The 18,780-nt window shown below is 39.6% G+C and overlaps 1 long non-coding RNA gene across 1 annotated transcript; it reads right to left on the bottom strand.

Annotated features, from left to right (window-relative positions):
• Nucleotides 1–5,457: 5,457 nt before the first annotated feature.
• LOC116965762 lies at nucleotides 5,458–6,774 on the bottom strand. The gene is made up of 3 exons (XR_004409634.1): nucleotides 6,737–6,774; nucleotides 6,174–6,234; nucleotides 5,458–5,529 (listed from the first exon to the last, which is right to left on the bottom strand). It is a non-coding gene; the product is annotated as an uncharacterized LOC116965762 (long non-coding RNA).
• Between the last annotated feature and the right edge of the window lie 12,006 nt (nucleotides 6,775–18,780).

Here is an 18,780-nt window from a genome sequence, read left to right as displayed (position 1 = left end):
TACACATCGGACTTCCCCGTCCTTCTGCATTACCCACCAAGTACACCCGGGTCCTTGGGCAAAGGTAATTCCACGTATGGGCTTACCTTCACCTGAAGTAGGAATAACCCAGACGGTCTTCCCCAGCATGTTTTTAGGGTGCACTACCGGGACTCTGTCTCCATCTACAATATGTAGAATGTTTGACTGCGCAGGGCCAGCCTGGTTGGCAGATCCTCTAGTATTGACTAACCAGCTGGCCTTTGCTAAATGTGTGTCCCAATGCTTAAAAGTTCCACCTCCCATTGCTCTCAGCATGGTCTTTAGTAGCCCATTATACTGCTCAATTTTCCCGGAGGCCGGGGCATGATAGGGGATATGATATATCCACTCAATGCCATGTTCTTTTGCCCAGGTGTTTATAAGATTATTTCGAAAATGAGTACCATTATCTGACTCAATTCTCAAAGATGTCTGCCTGTCCATCTTAATCATTGCATTTACCATCTAGAGAGCTGCTTCAGCAAGCAAAGAGTAATTGTGCAGCCTGCAAAGAATAACTGTACAGCTTGTCCAAGAATGTGTAGAGGTCAAACTCTCCCAGACATCCATAAGAGCTTTCCCACACCACATCCAAACTGGCTAGTTTCTGGCTGGCTGAACCAGTGTCACAACACAGCGATCTCATTGCTGCCATCTGTGGAAGCAAAAACCTGGCTAGAGAGTCCTGCGGAATGCAAGGTGTAGGAACCAATGTCATCATATCTGAGCAAATATGAAATAAATGATATGCAAATCTGAGAACAGAAAGGACATTATCCATTTAGAGAAAGAGGGGGAAAGAAATATCGGATGGGAGGATGTTGCTACCACTAAGACAATTAATCTGTTTTAGAGCCTGCTCTCATGTTTGCCCTTGAAATGAGCACAGCCCAGACAAATTGTTCCAATGGTTTACAAATTATTGACTTCCAGTACCCAGATGCAAAGTAGAAGCCATGGGTGGCAATGCTCTGCTGGTTTCAATTAAAGGTTTGAACACAGTTCCCATGCCCTTCCAAGATAATATCCTCATCACTGACCTCTTTGAGACCTCTACCTCCATCTCCAAATCTGTACTAGACAGTATAAAATAGACACTGGTGTTTGGAAATGAAATCTCCTTGTTCCAGTTTGCTAATTCCTTATCTGCTGAACTATACATACTTTCTGGGTTTTCTTCCATATTAACTTTATACAATGTTATACAATATAGATTCTCTATGGATACCTGAAGAAGTCATTATCTTTTTGTGTATTTGCATGCTCCAAACTGAGGTTCATGTGCTCACAATTACCAAAAGAGAAAGAGGAAAGTGGAAGGTGTTGCACTATTGCAAGGTATTCTCTAACTTGCACATATGTTCAATATAGAAAGGGGATGTGCTCAGAGGTGTTAAAAGGTCGCTGGCTTCTGAGTGCATTTGGGAAGTCTGCAACAGAGAGTAGCTGTTTAATCTCTTCTTGAAATGTATTTTCTGTCTTTAATAAAAGCAGAACTATGCTGAGAATCCAGGTAGGTGATTTGTGAATTTTCAGTACGCTGCTGCCTCTGCTAAATCTCCACAGGTTAAACCTCCAGATCTGTAATTTCAGGTCGCCTCCTCATATTGATATTCCCAGGTATATGGCATAATCCACTACTCAAGTTTTCATTTAATAGTTTCACTCTATATTCCTGTTAAAGGATTTGTGTATTCTGTGTATATATGTCTTTCACTTGAAAGACATGTATACACAGAAAACTACATAGAGATCAATTTATCTACCTCAGAAGGATGAATAGACAAGAAAAAGATGACAGAATATGAGTCAATACCTCCAGAGTGGCTGAATATTTTGAATCTGATTGCTGAGAGGCAGGTGTCAATCCCTTTATTCAGAAGAGAACCTGTCTGTTGCATTTGGGCTGTATGTTTTGCTTTTATCATCAGTTGCACAGAAAATATATTTGAAAAGATGCAAAACTGAATTTTTTTTTTATTCAAGTTTTTATAAGAATTTGAGAATTGCTTTTCCCAGATAACAAAGTTGTCAAGAACGTGCATGCCCTGCATCTCTTCATCTCTTCCTCCAAGTCTCCCATCCTGTGCAAGAGACCTGCGACACTGAGGCAGCACAAAGGGGCTGTGTGTAACACCCATGAACAGAAAACTCTCCGGTTGGTAGGAAACTCCCTTTCAGCCCCAGCCATCACAAGCTGACTCTTGCCCTGTGCTTCTCCCCTGGCCTGGGAGAGGTGATATCTCAGGGCCAGAGGCTGTCACAGAGAGGAGTTACGCTAAGAACTTTTGTTGACAGAGTCCATTAAAGGATTTCAGCTAAGCAGTGGAATTAGAGCAGCCCAGGTGAGTGACATTTGAATTTGTGCTGGTCCTGCTCATAAGGGAAATGTAAATGGACTTATCAACATTGCAGTAAGATTACAGAGGGTAGGTGATGTGAGCATACCTTGATGTGTCAAAGGAAATCCCTCAATTTCCATTTTTTGCCCAGAACCTGCATCAGTATTTATAAGCAATTTCATTTTTATTCTAAAATATTGTGACCAATATGGTCACACCACTTCTGTTCTCCCTCCACGCCTCCCTATATTTTCATGGAGCAAGATACCCTCGAGTAGGTATAAGAACAGAGAACAGGCAGTGAATTAAAACACAGGTTTTTTTGAAAAAAAAAAAAAAAAAAAAAAAAGGAAAAAGAAACAAAAAATGTTTTCTGCTACATTTTATTATTCTGCAAATTTATGCATACTCAAGAATTACTAGAAATGAGGCATAGATCCTGAGTGGAAAAAAAAACCCTACATATGTATATGTAGGTGTGTTTATATATATATATATACATGTATGTCTGTGTGTGTACTTTTATACTGTAAGCAAAACTGCCATCATTTGCCCTAATCACAGCCATTCTGAGTAGAGGTCCAACCTGTAGCCAGTCCCACTCTAGGAGAGGCTGCAGCTATTATCACCTTCAGAAATTACCACTGCCACAACTGCTAACACATTTTTCCAATTAGTTTGAGGGAGGAAATGAGACATTTTTCTTCGTTAGTGCCTCTCTCTCTTCCTCTCCTTGCCCATCCATTTTATGCTTCCTGATGGTGCTCAGGAGGCCGTCGGGTTCCCTCCAGCACACTTCCTGCTTCCACGCAGCAGGAATAAACTGTTACCGCTTTGTTTGAAATAATTCCTGAGAAGTCTGAGTCCTCTCACCAAAATGTGAATAATTGTAGCATTTGACTCTTGGCTTCCTCCTCAGGGATCCTTCTGAGTTAAACAGTTATTAAATTTATCCTGACAGGGATTGCCAAAGAAAACTTTATTTGAAGGACAGAGGGGGGGAACAAACTGTTTGCTGAACTCAAAAAAGTTTGAAATACTATAAAGGGAGAGAAAAAGTCCCGTAATGGAAGGTGGAAATCTGGGACAGACAAATCAGGCCATAAAATGTAAGACCAACACAGCAGAGGGAAGCAGGAAAGCATATCCTGGGCCAAACATACCAAGGGAGACTATTACACACACTGATCTCAGACATCATATACAACATGCATCTGCAAACCACCTCATACTTTAAAGTCCCACATTACACTAAGCTCAACAAGTCCATGCTGGAAAGGAAGAGGGCCTGAGTCAACACTGTGAAGTGTTCAGTGTATGAATCTAAGATACAGACATCTTCAACTCCATGTACCCAGTCTTTCATTTCTAAACTAAGGGTACTGCCTTTCCCATTTTAAACACTAAGAACATGGTTCTAAGTGAGGAAAATGGGGTCATACTATTCAACACATCTGCTTAATGCACTCCTCTTAATCACACAACATTCAGTCCAGTGAAGAGGCAGAAGAAGCAACAGCTCTAAGAAAGGAAGCTTAACTACCTTCTGGCCCATGCACCATCAAGTACTAACAAGGCTCCTTGAAAAACAGTAACATGAAAGTGCCAGTGAGCTCCATCAAGACAGGTGACTTTAAATTTCACCCTCACTTAAAACTGCAAAGCTCAGATGTGATTTTCATCCCTTCTGGTTTTCGTCTGAAAAAGACAAGCATAAGTACTTGAGAGAAAGTTGCTCTCCAGGTGTTCTAGCAACTGTTGTCTGTAAAAGGTGTCAGAGATTTTACAACAAACCTCGCTTTCTGTTAGATATTTAGCTTAGCTGTGAAATTGGTAGGTGGTCCCCTACACAGAGTAGTAACATTACACTTTGGCTTGCACATAAACTGAGTGTCACCTGCCAATAGTAATGATGTAGCTGCAAAAGCCTAATAGAAGATCCCTTCCAACTGAAATTATTCTATTCTATTCTATTCTATTCTATTCTATTCTATTCTATTCTATTCTATTCTATTCTATTTTTTTCAAGTGAGATGCTCAAACGTTAGCAGATAACATATAACCCTCCTCCTACAAGTGACTGGGAAGCACAAGACTTTCAGCTTTATCTCAGCAGCCCATCTTTCCAGGTGTTTCCCCATAGTTACAAAATGTGCATATATGCAACAGTGGGCTGTAAGACTTTTCTCTGCTTTTGCAGGAATACCACAATCCTTATAAACAGTGCCATGGTAGCCATGAATAACAGGTACCTTACTGCTGAGCTACTTCAGACCTGCATGGCCACAGTATCTGAATGGCTCACAAACTGAATGAAATATGTATCCTCACATTTCTCTCATGATGTAAAGAAACACTACTGCCACGTTGGAACCTGACTGGAACATCAGAAGTCCCCACCCTAGCCCATCTGCAACCACTCGAACCCTGACCAAGAACAGATATCGTCTCCATTGGTAGTCAGCTCTTTTGTGCGGTGAGAACCGAGGCTGTGTCCTGGTCACCAGGAGAGCAGTCAACCTCACCACTGCCCTTCTCCACTCTCATGGCTTTTCAGAGTTCCTGATCTGGGCCAGTAGCTTCAAGCCAATGTCCTTCCCTCTACACTCGCAAGTCATTTTCCTCTGTCATGAGGAACTAGTAATGGAACACTTTGAAGGAACACTTTGCAGACAAAGGTTTCCATTTTTCCTCTCAATTTTCTGCACCAGTTGACACAGATCATGCGAACTCACGGACTCCCTCAGAGGCAACAGTGAGAGCATGGTGGTGGAGAAACCCACCTTTGCTGAACAATTTGTTATGCTGTCTAAACCCACCATGAGGCACAGACAGGGCAATGTAGGACCAAGAGATGTGTGATAGAGCTACTAGCCTGGAGATACACTGTGTCTTCACTGAAGTTTAGCCAAGTAGTAGGAATGCCAAATCATCATCAAAGTGAAAACAGTGGCAAACATCATTATTTCTGCTGACCTTTCTTTTCATACTTACCTGTAGTCTCCTAGTATTTTACTTGCAGAGTCGCACCCTACTTCATCTTTCATGTGTTCCCTTCTCCTGTTAAGGAACACTCAGCACATTGTGTAGACCCTGAAAAACCTCCTCCATTGGGAATAATTATAAATGTCAGCAGTGCTGTCTGATCTGAGGGAAGCAGAGACCTCTGGGAAAAGAAAAAGGGTAGGAGAACACTTTTAGTAAGATTGCAGGTATGAAGATTTGACAGTCAAGCCCACAAAACTTGAAATTTTGTCCTATTTCTTGGAGTTATTTCTTATCCTTCTACTGATATGTAACCAGGCTGCAGATAACTGTAAATATCTGGACATTATAAGCAACAGAGTTCAAAGTTCTGTTCTGTGGCATATTTTGTCATTTTTTCAAAGGTTTTCATTAGGATTTCAAGGGATCTCTATGAAGAGTTGTATTTGTGCATGAGGAACACTGGTGACAGTGGTCAGAAAATGGAGGCCTTTAGGTTACTAAGGGAAGGAAGGGAGGGAGGGAGATGTTAGACCAGATTTGGGGATTCTGGTGGTAGGAGCCATGTATGAAATACAAAATCAAGTTCAGGATCAGACATGCTTTCAGAAAATCATTTCACTATATACAAAGGTTATACTCTACTGATAATCAAATGCTTTCCACAGAATAGTCTCCCATATTATCCCTTAAAATTTGGAGCTTCCCTTCTATGTTAACCTGGGAGAATGACTGCGAATGCCAAGGTGAGCAGAGGCAAGGGGACGGTTCCTGCCTGTGTCCATGGTGTTTAGAGAATTCACATGTTAGCAATCACCTTCTCACCTCCCAAATATCCATGAACCAGACGTAGAAATATGAGGCAATCTCCTGAACTGGTGGCCTGCTGAGAAATGGAGTGACAACAGAATAAAAGAGTGGCTATAGCTGCTGTCCCCCTACAGCACAGAGTTCTCATATTGATCATTACTTTTCCAGATAAGAAGTGCTCTTTCAGCAAAGGACATTCAAAACCAGTCCCTTTTCTATCAGAGTAATCATAACAGCACACAAAAATATAAGAGTAATCATGCTGGATCAGTTGAAAGGTCCTTCTCTGCTGATACCTAGGGAGCAGTGTAAGAATGAAGCAAATGTAAGTGAATTCCTCAGTGCTTCTTGCAAGTTTTAGTAATGTGAGACTCAGAGACCTATGAAGCCAAGTATGGTTTCTGTGAATACAGTGACTCTCAATAGACTTCTCTTCTAAGGAATTATCCCATCTTATCCTTAACCTATGCAAGCTTGCAGCCTGTGGCAAGGAGCTTTGTGCTCCAAGGACTCAAGACCTAACTCTGATCTGACACAGCTGTGTCATCTTGGCTTGGAGTTCTCAGGAAATCACTTACCTTTGAAAAACAGCTGTGAGAAAGTCCGTAGAACAGAGACCTGAAATACAAGAATGGGAAAATTACAGAGATAGGATTCTTGGGCCAGGAACTGCAGGTAGATCTGAGATTCAAGAAGAAAAAAAACAAAATCGAAAGGTATAAAATCCTGAGGGAAAAAACAAGGAAATGGCATCTCAACATAGAGGATTGGCTTGAGGGAGCAGCAGGGATCAAACTTTCCCCTAACAATTGATGCCTGCTTGGCCAGGAAGGACTCTTTGGGTACTTTATCAAGGTGGTGAGCCTGACAACATTTAGCCTAGTAGCTGTGTAAATCCCTTCTCTCTCATGTGTGTTATCTAACAAATATTTGCTTTACGCTTTTAAGTTCTGCTTGCAGAATCATTTTGCTGGCAACTAAGGTGCCAAAATAAAGTGTGTCGAAGAGAGAGGTTGCACTGATCAGAGTAGAAGTAAGGCTCTCAGAGATACATGCAACACATTAGCAGATCTATGAGAGTGAGCCAGGCTTTAACACTTAGGATTTCTAAGTGAATAAGGCCAGTAACATCCTCTTAATACAGGATTTTTACCCAGTATTTATTTTTTATTTGTTTGTACAGTAACTGTGCACAAAAAACAGCCATATTCTTGGTCCACTATCAAGACTGACAAGATAGATGCACAATACATGCAGATTTTAATGTCAAAATCTGTTTACGGGGAACTAATATTGTTACGAAAGCAGATATGGTATTTTGAAGAATGAACACTACTTTCCTAAGGAATTAAAAGGGACGTAAGACCACAAGGCAACTGTCACTCTAATGTATCCACATTCATCAGATGGAATTATCTCAGTCATTTGAGATAACATCATAACATAGCACTGTCAGAGGATCAGTGTCTCCTGCTCTGACAATAAATGCTTTGGCTGCTATGTAGCAGCAGGACATGATCATCTGCCTTGAATATATTAATGCCTTAGTCCATTCTCATCATCCCTCAGCTCATGAAAACATTAGAGCTCTCTTCATGGTGAAAGTCCTAGTGAAGTGTCTGTGGGAGACGGAGATGCACAGGGGGCCTGGTAGCAGAGACAGAGGAAGGCACTCTTTCATATGCCAGCAGGGAAATTATTTAGGCATGTATGCCTCATGCATGTGGTAAATGTTGCTATAAAAGTCCCTTCCAGTTAATAATTAATTTTCTAAATACAAACATGTTCTATTCTCACAAGAGAAAAGACACTGGGCTAACTGGAAAGCTTGTGCCTACTCAAAGGTTCCCCTTTACCCCTCTTGTACACCATGTCCACCAGAATTCTCTTTGTAGCAGCAGCCTTCAAACAAATATCCCTGCGCTGCAGTTGTCCCTGTGTTCAGGGAGGATCTCAACCAGCTGTTAGTCATGGAGGACACGTGTCATGTAGGGTAGGCATATAAACACTTGCCAATTCATTACCGTATCTGCCAGCTTGCTTTAATGTAATTCTCCAAAAGCAATTCTTCAAGATGCCCCTGGACAACCACTGTGTATAGTCAAGAGAGAAAACCCACAGAAACATTAAACATTAGCCTCTGTACAGGCTTGAAAATGTTACTGTCAGTAAATGCTGTTAGTAATTACAGCAATAAAAGAAAGAAAATCAACAAGGTATTTAATGAGCTTTTGCCTGGTACAAAAGTATAGGAATGCAGATACTGGGCATGGAGATATAGTGAGACAAGGCACCAGCCTGCAAGCCCATGGCATCTCACCTGGGGTTTCTGACTTTGATAGAAAGTAATGAGAGTTTGGCAGCTTTGGCCAAGTATTCAAGTGCTCTTGTAATTGCTTCACAACCCCCCCAGTCAATCTGCCACAAATGTGTGTCTGGAATAGCAGAGTCCCAGAGCTAAAGTAGCAGGGTTGATGTTAAGTCAAAATTGACTTTCACAGCTTCTGGCTACAGTGACCCTCATTCTTGCAGCCAAGACTCAATGCTCTACCAATAAAAAGTACTAAAATTCATTTTCAAAGTGCTAATACAAACCAAGGGGAAAATGTCAGCACAGTAGACCCTCAGCATCTTTAAAGCACACAAGGACTTCCTTGACAGACTCCATGTACTTCAGCTAGTGATCTTTTAATAGTCATTATGGAAACCATAGTCCAATTATAAGGAGTCAAATTTAATGATGGTTGTCTTGAGTTCAACAGTTTAATTTACATATTTTAGTTACTTTATGGGAATCATCTAGGTGTCCTCCGGTTGCTCAGTCTGAAGCAATGAAGGGTCAAGACTTCTCAACAGTCGTCAATGTTTTCTCCCAGAATGATGAACTGAAGAATGGCCAAGCCACTTCCTTCACAAAAAGAGATGGAGTTAAGATGAGATATGAGATGAGGGAGAACTGGGATAGGAAGTAGGGGCTAGGAGACCAAGGCTTGCTGTTTCTCCAGGACCATGGCTATTGTTGCTGGGGAAAGCCACCAGCCAACCAGTAGCTATCCTGTCTCCCTCAGCAGCAATCTTTTCAGGCATCAAGTACAGGCAACACAGGCAGCTAGGTCTTGCTGCTGTCAACAGCTGCTGTGTTAGCAATTGGCTGCTTTGTGTGTTTCTCCTTTTGATCCTGTGTGTGTTTCCCACTCCTCTGAAAGGACTGTTGAGAAGTTACTGAGTATTATTTCAGGCCCATGTAATATCATTGAGCTGAATTTTTGTCGCCATACGATGATGCTTAATTTAATGACAGGGAGAGAGGCTGCCTAAAGTGCAGATGTAAGCAGAAGTCCTAGCAGACAGCTACACTTGCCTATTTTGTGTCCTTATAGTTCACAACTTCTAAGCTATCCTGGTTTGAAAATTAATTTCTATTTTGTAAGGGTAATTTTCAGACCAGTCAGTTTCCTGAACTGGCTCGCTGCAAGCTACAAGAAAATAAATACCAGCAGAGCGGAAAGGCAGGAACATGTGCAGCAGCCCAGGCTTGTATCAGCTTAGGCTGCCATAGAGACACATATGTGGTTATATACACAGCTTCACATAATTACTGTATTATGGTCTTAGACCAAATTTTAAAATGTGCCTCACTAAAGTGGGAAACACCCTACTGCTCATCAGCACCATCAGGCCTCAGACTGCCCGACAGAATACACATCCTTCAGAGAAATGGAAACATTTATCTACTCTTGATCAACACTTGATGAAACTGTGCAGATAAAGCTCTTTCAACTCCTTCAGTCATTTCCATTTCAGGGTGTTATTAAGAGATTTTTTATATATATTACAAATTTACACATTTGGTTGATAGATGAAAGTATCTGAGCCTTTCACAGGTCTTCAGTCTGTGTGCTCTGCTTTTGGTGCATTTTGTGCCCAAACAAGTGGAAAAAACCAACTTCATAGATTTTTTTTCATAGCAGGAGCATGTAAGATAACTTAACTCTAGGCTTTCTAGTAGGAAGAATTATTGAGAAAAAGAAAGAAGACTGAAGCATAGGCACATTTCTCACCAGAAGCTGCTTTTCATCAATGGCAAAACAGAATATATTGTTTATAAAGCCTTTGAATACTTTGTAATTCAAGATGCCATTCTGTATAGCAGTCATCATGCTTTTTCTTTCTGCTTATAGGTTTTATGACCTTTTTCCATTTTTAATGTCTATTTAATAAGAGAGCAAAAGGTTCATCAGCTTCTTATTCATCCAACCCAAATAATCACTTGAATACATTAACTGGCCAAGGTAGGAACTTCTTTTTAAACTGATCTTGATTTCCACAGATAAATCTACACCCATGAGATGTACATAGGTTTCCCTTGATGCTTGTCATTCACAGGATGTGGTGGATAACTTGAATCTCATAGCATCCTTTCTGATCTCTAGATGAAACTTTAAATAAGTGAATAAGGAATACAGAAACATTTCTATGCACACACACGGTGTTGTTCACAACCTAATACCAATGATCATTTTAGGAACAGTCTTTCTTCAGACATCCAGTTGCCTGAATATTCATGAATATCTAGAAGTGGTGTAAGTGAGCTAACCTACCACCATGAATTTGTGACCCGTTTGCTTTGACTAGGGCTGTGTTTAACAGCCTCTCCATCTCAGCATTTTCTAATGTGATCATCACTGTGACATGAAGCACATTTTTGGCTTGCTGCATTGATGTGGGGAGGGGTGTTACATTCCTTGTTATGAAAGCCTTGCTGACATTTATGGTTTTGCACTGAGTGGAATAAGCAGGCACATTATTAGCCAGATCCCAGTCAGGACATGACAAGAGAGGAAATCTAACTCCCTCCTCTCACAGCATTCAGCTCTCTGGAGATTCATTTATTTCCTCCAAACCTAAGCTGAAGCACAAGCAGCTACTTGAGGCTTGTAACACAAATGGTTTGCAAATAATGGTGCAGTCTCTCCCTTTTCAACTTTTGGACAAAGTGTAAGTCTCAGTGAATGTTGTTTTCCACCTCTTTTGGCATAGCATGGCACCACAAATCATAACTTTCCCACTCCCAGCCTAAGCTTCTTGTAGGCTGCTGGCAACAGAAATAAGAATCCTAGGGCTCTTTACATAATTTCTCACAGTGTCAAAGAAGCGTTAACAAAGACAGAAATCATAATGGACTATTCTTTTCCAGCTGTGTCAGAAGCCTATGTATTCTCTTGATGCATTAACAGTGGAGCACAAGAATACTAAAGAAATCTATGGATTACAACTGTCAAAATGAAGCTGCGTTTAGGAAATGAAATGGAAGATCACTAGAAGTGGACAGACTAGTTAGGCCAAAAGATAAAATTACTCAAATGTTCTTCCCAAACCAACTGGGCTACACAAAGGGCTTTAGCAGTTGGCAGACATTAGAAATAGGGAAGGTGCATTAGGGCTGTCAGTGAATCTTGGCTTCCCTGGCTCCAGCAGGATTTCTCCCTACATGAGACTCCCTAGTATACCTGGAAGCCTGGTTTTAAATGAGCCAAGTGATGGGTCTGCTGCAGCAGCTTCCTTTGGGGAAATGATTTCATAATCTCAGTAAATCTTACCATTAAGAATACTTCATGACTTTCACAGTGAATTTTCACAGGCCTTGATCTTCATGTACACAAGCAAGTTCACTTAGCCTTTTTTCTTTCATTTCTCCTGCAAATCACTGTCAAAACAAGAAACAGAGGCTGTAAAATTCTTCTAGGCCAGGTTTCAGAGTTGGGGTGTTTAGTACCTCTAACCCCACACGAATGGAAGAATTGTGTCTCTTTGACCACTCCATTCCATCATCTCTGTCTTAAAAGTTCAGCAAAGCTATCACACATTTTATCCTCCTTTTCTGAGTGATGTCACCGTCATCAGCCTTTTATTTCTTTAACCCACTATTATTTAGGCAGCTTGGCTTTAATACCTAAACAATTTTTCATTCCCAATGCTCTAGGCCTTCAAGTAACATCCAAATATTTCTTGAAGACTTATGTCCTTGTACAATCATAAACCTTAATCTTCATCAGTGTATGGCATGTACATAATTTGATGTGACACACAGATAGATAGCTAGCATTCCAAGTTAACTCCTCCCCAGAGACCTCCTCATGTAGTTTCTCTCTTTGGATGTATTGATTTTAAATTTTCCCCCTGGGTACATCCTCTCATTATTTTATCCTTTCAGGGGGAAAACCCTTTGTTTACTAGACAATAAACAACATAATTAATGCAGACTCAGATAAAGACAGACTTTAAAGAAAATGAATGCAACCAAGTTGCTATGGCCACAACCTGTATTTGTGGTGGGTGTCACCTGTCTGTCTCATTCCGTCTTTGTTCCAGAAGGGCAAAAGTTAACAGCAACAAGAAAACCAGACATTTTAGTTGTGTATGGTACTAAAGTCTTTGCATCTCATGATCCATGTCTCTCTTCCCTTGGGTTATTAAAAATATAAAAGGCAATATCACATTTGCTGGGGAATATTGAACTGGTGTCACCCAAAAGAATCTGGTCTTACCTGTGCGCAATTACTTCCCATCTTTCTGTCTTCTCTCTCTGTACCCAAGGAATGTGTTTTGTGACTCTAGTCAAGTGAAACCCACAGTGTCAGCTGGAGGGGCTGATAGGAGTGACACCACCACCTACTCAGAAATGCATATCTGAGCTTTAACTTAAACTTGTCAACCAACATAAAAGCTTCTCCATAATTTTGCAACTTTTCCTCCTGTAAATTTCTCAGTTATTCTGTTCTGCTCTTTTTTTATGCAATCCTCTTCTTTCAGTGAAAATGGCAATGGCTTAAAAAAAAAAAAAAAAAAGTATTTGATGTTTTGGGCTGCTGAATCAGAAGAACAGATGGTAGCAGAAACTAACAGGAGACCTCTGCAGACAGTCCTGAAAAAAAAGGCCGAAAAATGTTGTTTAAATCACCAGTATTAACAGAAAAAGAAAGAAGAAAGAAGAAAAGAAAATAAGAAAAAAAAAAAATAAGAAAGAAAGAAAATAAATTCCTATAATCTGTCTCTAAAATAAACTGTTCATTGTAGAAGCATATGTTTGTATTGTATTACCGGTAATTTCATGGTGGGCAAAGCTAAATGATCTCAGATTTGACGTAGACTAAAAGCAAGAATTACCATGGCTCAGATGACTTCTAGAAGCGTGTTCAGCTGCACTAAATCATAAATTAAAGATTCAATACAGATTAGTTAATCCAGTGTAATGTTTCAATGCACTAAACTCTGCTGAACTAGAACAGAATAGAAGGAAAGGAGCCCTGTGAGCCCTGTTGAACTCCATGACTGATCATTCACTAACATCTTTAAAATTGTCTGCCTAATTTCTTACACTGCAATGCAGCTCAGAAATCTTTGGCTCCAAGACAGATTCCCATTATCTGAGTCCAGCAGAAAAAACATTATTAGTAGAGGAAAAAAATACCTACTTTCTCTCAAAAAAAAAAAAAAAGGAATCTACATTTGCACTACATATAGTCTTATCATTCTTCCTGTACACCCAGGCTTATCTCTGCCGTATTATTCTAAAGTGACTTCTTCTTATCCTTATTCCCAGTTACAAATATAATTTTAGACCTGAAAAACATCTCATTACAATTTTCATTCAATCAGATAACCTGTTATGAGAATGTTCATCTCAAAGAATAAGCATTTTCTGACCAACAGAACAGTTTTATTGGATCATCTTTGTATTAGTGTCATAATTTTCCAGCCTCAAATTGTGATGAGGCAACAGACCAGACCTTACGCTGTGGAAAAACATACAGCTGTTGTATGTAACAGGAAGAGTGAAAAAGAAAGTTCTAAAGCTGACAACCTGGGAGTAACTCTCATTCTGACTCTTTTATGAGGCCACAAAGTGTATGAAGTATCATGGCATGTAGACCTTTTCTTTCCATCTTTGGAGTGACCTACAAGAACATAACCCTGATACATAATTCAACTGTATTATTTCTTTAATTTAGACAGAAAAGGTTATTTTGTAGCAGAAATTTAATCGCACACAATGACCCAGGCTGCTCTCTCCAATTTCACTCCCTGTCAACTTCTAATCTGCATTCCTATTACCAATAAATACAACTAATTGCACCTGGCCAGAAGATAATTATGCTTCAGATTCTCAGCTACCACTTTCTTTGAACTTTACCAGCAGAGACCCGGAGAAACAAGCACACTACAGATAACCTCCAAATTCCAGGGGAGGACTCATGAATATGTAACCTCCAGGCATCTAATGATTTCCAGGTGCACATCACCAACTAGCTCATCCTTAATTAATTAGCCAGCTGGCCTGGTTTGTCAGCAGCAATGGAACAGTACAGGCACAGCTTCAAGGTGGGTTGTGTGGTTGGACTTCCAGCTCTATCTGAGATCAGAGAAAGCAAGCAAACTCCTGCTATGGAAAGAGTATCTCCTACAAGCAGAGGCATGACAATAATCCAGTTATGTAATAAATCCAGTGTTATCCTTAAAAAGTACAATAGTCTTGGTCAAAGACAAATGCACCACTTTCATCTTCTTATCTCAATAATCAGACCAAGAAACATAGAAATTGCAATAGGAATAGATGAATATCCTTCAGGGTAAAATAGAAACTCACCTGCAGACAGCTCACTTCTCTTTGGAATTTGATTAATGAGAACATTTGTTGAGTATGTTCCTTATTCAGTTTGTTTATTTTTTTCATTTTTAAATGTCCACATCTCTATTTGTACTTCGTAATACAAGATGAAGCTAGAAGGAAATTATTACCACTTGTATTAATGTTAGAGATGAACCACTAAGAAAATGGACAATATTACAAATCTCTCACAAAAATGTTTTTGACAATCTGCTGGGGTATGAGCATCTGAAATAAATATAACGAAGGGGAAGTGCAATGAAAGCTTTTGGAGCAATCAGATCTACATTCATTACTCAAAAGAGGACAGGTTGTTTAGAATTATCAGGCACTGGATACCAGTGATTTACCCCAACCACAAATCAGAAACAATGCTGGTCAGTAACATGAGTTTGCTCAACTGTAGAGGAAGCAGCTGGGTAGCATTTGAAATCAGCAAATTCAAACCAGCCATGTTCCATTGTGTTCGATGCAACCAGAAAGTTCTAAACATGGGAGTTGGAAACATTTTTAGATTATTTAACCCTTTAGGAATTTACTCCTTTTAGTTACTAGTTAAGAGAACTTAGTTAATAGTTTAGTTTCTAGTTTAGTTATTAGTTACAAGAAAAACAAGGACTTTGAAATAAAACATGTGAAAACTGTTTTGTATTTTTACCAAAACAGAACCTCTAGGTGACACCTGGTTGTCCCTGTACTCCCAGGTTGTTTAGTTTCCAGTGAAGTAAATATCCCTTGCTACTTCTGATATTATTTTGATCTGGGCTGGATTGATCCCAACAGTTTCTCTTTAACTAAAGCACATTTTTGCTGAAGAATCATTCCAGGAAGGAATATAGTCTTGCTTTTGAGACATCAAGGAACAGAGAATCACCACTGTCCTTGGTTATTTTTTCCCACTGCTCAAATTTTTGCTTTATATCTAATTTGATTTATTTTTTTTTTCCTGGCTTCGGTTTATACTTTCTGACTCTCATGTTTTCCTCCACTAGATTAAAGAACCCTTTACCACCAGGTATTTTCATTTCAGGAAGGTACTTACACACTCTAATCAAGTCACTCCTTTAGGAAAAACTCAAGAGATTGAGCTCTTAAGTCTCTCAGTATAACGTTTTTCTCTAGCACTTCAATTATTTTTTCAATGTTCTCTTTAAAATGTAGACACTTTGGCTAGACTCAGTATTCTGGTATTGGCTCTCACTACACTGTGTACAGAGTAAATCCCTCCCTAATCCTACTTGTTACTCCTTCTTAAGTTTCTAGGGACTGAGCAGTTTTGTTTGTTGTTTTGGTTTGGTTTTTTTTTCCCCGACAAGAGTGTTCTGGGAGTCTCACGTCACACTGTTTTTCAGCTCTAAGCTCTATGTCTTTTCCTGTGTCCCTACTTTCTTACAGAGTCTGATTCTGTAACCCCTGCGTTCATTCAGTTTTCTACACATACAGTTCTAACTTAGCTTATTTGAACTTTTATCTCTCATGAATGGGCCTTATTTTCCAAGTAATTCAGTCCACTTCTCATGACTGCCCACTTCTCACTGGTATTTACCATCAGTCATGTCTTTGCGTCATCTTTGAATTTGAAATCATCAAGCATTTAATATTTACTGTTAGAAGACTGCAAAAAATGCAAGTGGCATGTACCCGACTACCGATCATCTTACACTACCAGAGATCATCTAAATATAGATGTAGGCTACAGATGGGATAGTGAAAAATTAAGTGTCCTATTGTCCCCTTAACCCTGGAGTGAAGGCAAGGCAGAAGCAGAATTTACTTTAATACATACTGTTGTGGTTTAACCCTAGACATCAATTAAGCACCACACAGCTGCTCACTCACTTCCTGAACACCCAGTGGGACAGGGGAGAGAACTGGAAAAAAAAAGTAAAACTCAGGGGTTGAGATAAAGACAGTTTAATATGACAGAAAAAGAAGGGAATAATAATAACAGCAGTAGTAATAATAATAATATTAATAATAGAATACACAAAACAAGTGATCCACAATACAATTGCTTACCACTCTCTGATTGATGCCCAATCCCAAAGCTGCTGTATTCCCTGGCCAACTCTCTCTACTTTATTTACTGGGCATGATGTCATATGGTATGGAATACCCCTTGGGCTCATTTGGGTCAGCTCTCCTGGCTGTGTCCCCTCCCAGCCTCTTGTGCACCCCCAGCCTCCACTGTCAGGGCAGTATGAGAAGCTGAAATGTCCTTGACTTAGTATAAACACTGATTAGCAACAACTAAAACATCAGTATGTTATCCACATTATTCTCATCCCAAATCCAGAACACAGCACTATACCAGCTACTAGGAAGAAAATTAACATTTCGCCAGCCAAAACCAGAACACACAGGAATTGAGTCCTAACCATGTTTTGATTTCACAGACTAACTAATCAAAAAAGAAAGAAGCAGGGAAAACAAGCAACTGTGCTTCTTCTGGTGTCTTTTATTACCTCAAAAACATTTTGTAATGAAGATTATTCTCCATCACAATGCTTCTTAATTAGTGGAGGGTTTGAAAAATTATTTCAGTCAATATCTCATTTTTTTTTCCACGTTTTCCACAAAGAGCTGAATCTGAATCCTATTTGTCCTCTCCCTTTGAGGCAGCAGAAATCTGAATCTATATTCTGTACTCTGTTGCAAGGAGAAGCTTTATATAACAGACAAAAGTGCAATATGAATTAGAGAGACAGTAACCGGAGGATATAAAAGTTACTATCAGCTCTTTAGACTGAGAGAGTGTGTATCTTACATCAATCATGAGACTCTGCAACTCAGAGGTGATTCTTAATGGAACTGGCTTGAAATTGAAGATAATTTTGTATGAAAATTGTCATGCTTTTGGAAAAAAAAAGTCTCACTGTGAAGATTTTATAATTCCTTCTCTTGTCATAATTATAAAAAAAATAGAATTTCGTGTGGAAGCAACTAAAAAAGAATCCTCTGCCTTGCCAGCTGCTTCTCTAGGAGGAATTTTCAATATGATTTTGCTTACAAAAGAGATAAAATAATGCTGGCTCTTGCCTGGTAACTCCACTGCAGAAAATGTGAGGTCCTCGGCTTACCCTTCATCCTTTGTCTTCAAGTCTCAATGGTAAGACAGAAAAAGAGAGCTAAGACCCCTTCAGTTTGGCAGCCTACATCCAGCTCTTGAAACCAGTGCTGGTATACACTCACAAGAGGCAGCTCTTGTTCTTTCCTGAAGAGTATCTTCCATAGTAAATTAATCTGGTTTTACTCTAGATTATCTACCACTATGGAATAACATAACAACTGTAAATAATTTCACTGTCTCTGTGAAGATTAGATCCTCTTATTTCAACGGAGACCTATTACATATGTTGGTACTTTGACAGATTATTGTACAATTATTGAAAGACTGAATTTGGCAAATCTGAATGCAGATTCAATCTCCTAGAGAGTCTTGAAAGGGATTTTTAGTTTTGCAGGTAAGTGAAAGATACTTCACTAAAGTCACAAGGGATGGAAATCCATGAGATCTTAGACCAGTTTACTATGAAATTACTTGTTACTGTTCACATATTTATCTTCAGTACTGCTAGAGAAAACAGCTCTGCCACTAAGATTTTTTTTTTTCTGAGATTTTGATTATACTCAGTCTTGACAGTCTCTCTTTAAGATAAAACCCTGTGAGGCTGATTTTCAAAGGTGGGTTCCAATTTCAGATGCACCAATTTCAGTTGATAAAATGGCCACTGCATTTCTGGAGAGAATATCCTTGACTTCTGCTGTAGCTGGTCACGATCAGTATTCCTGAAAATCTGGCACTGAACTCTCTGAAGATGAGCACCCAAAACTGAGCCACTAGTTTAGTGTCCTCATTTGAAATTCCTGGCCTAAGTTTTCCTGTGCCTTTCATTCTCCATCTGCAAAACAATGTGCAAGGATTGTCCATGATCTACCTTACAGTCACCTCCC

Source organism: Tyto alba, unplaced genomic scaffold (genome assembly GCF_018691265.1).
Source record: "Tyto alba isolate M040663 unplaced genomic scaffold, T.alba_DEE_v4.0 Super-Scaffold_18, whole genome shotgun sequence".
In the NCBI taxonomy this organism is placed as follows: Eukaryota; Metazoa; Chordata; class Aves; order Strigiformes; family Tytonidae; genus Tyto; species Tyto alba.
This window is presented reverse-complemented; position numbering and strand designations above follow the sequence as displayed.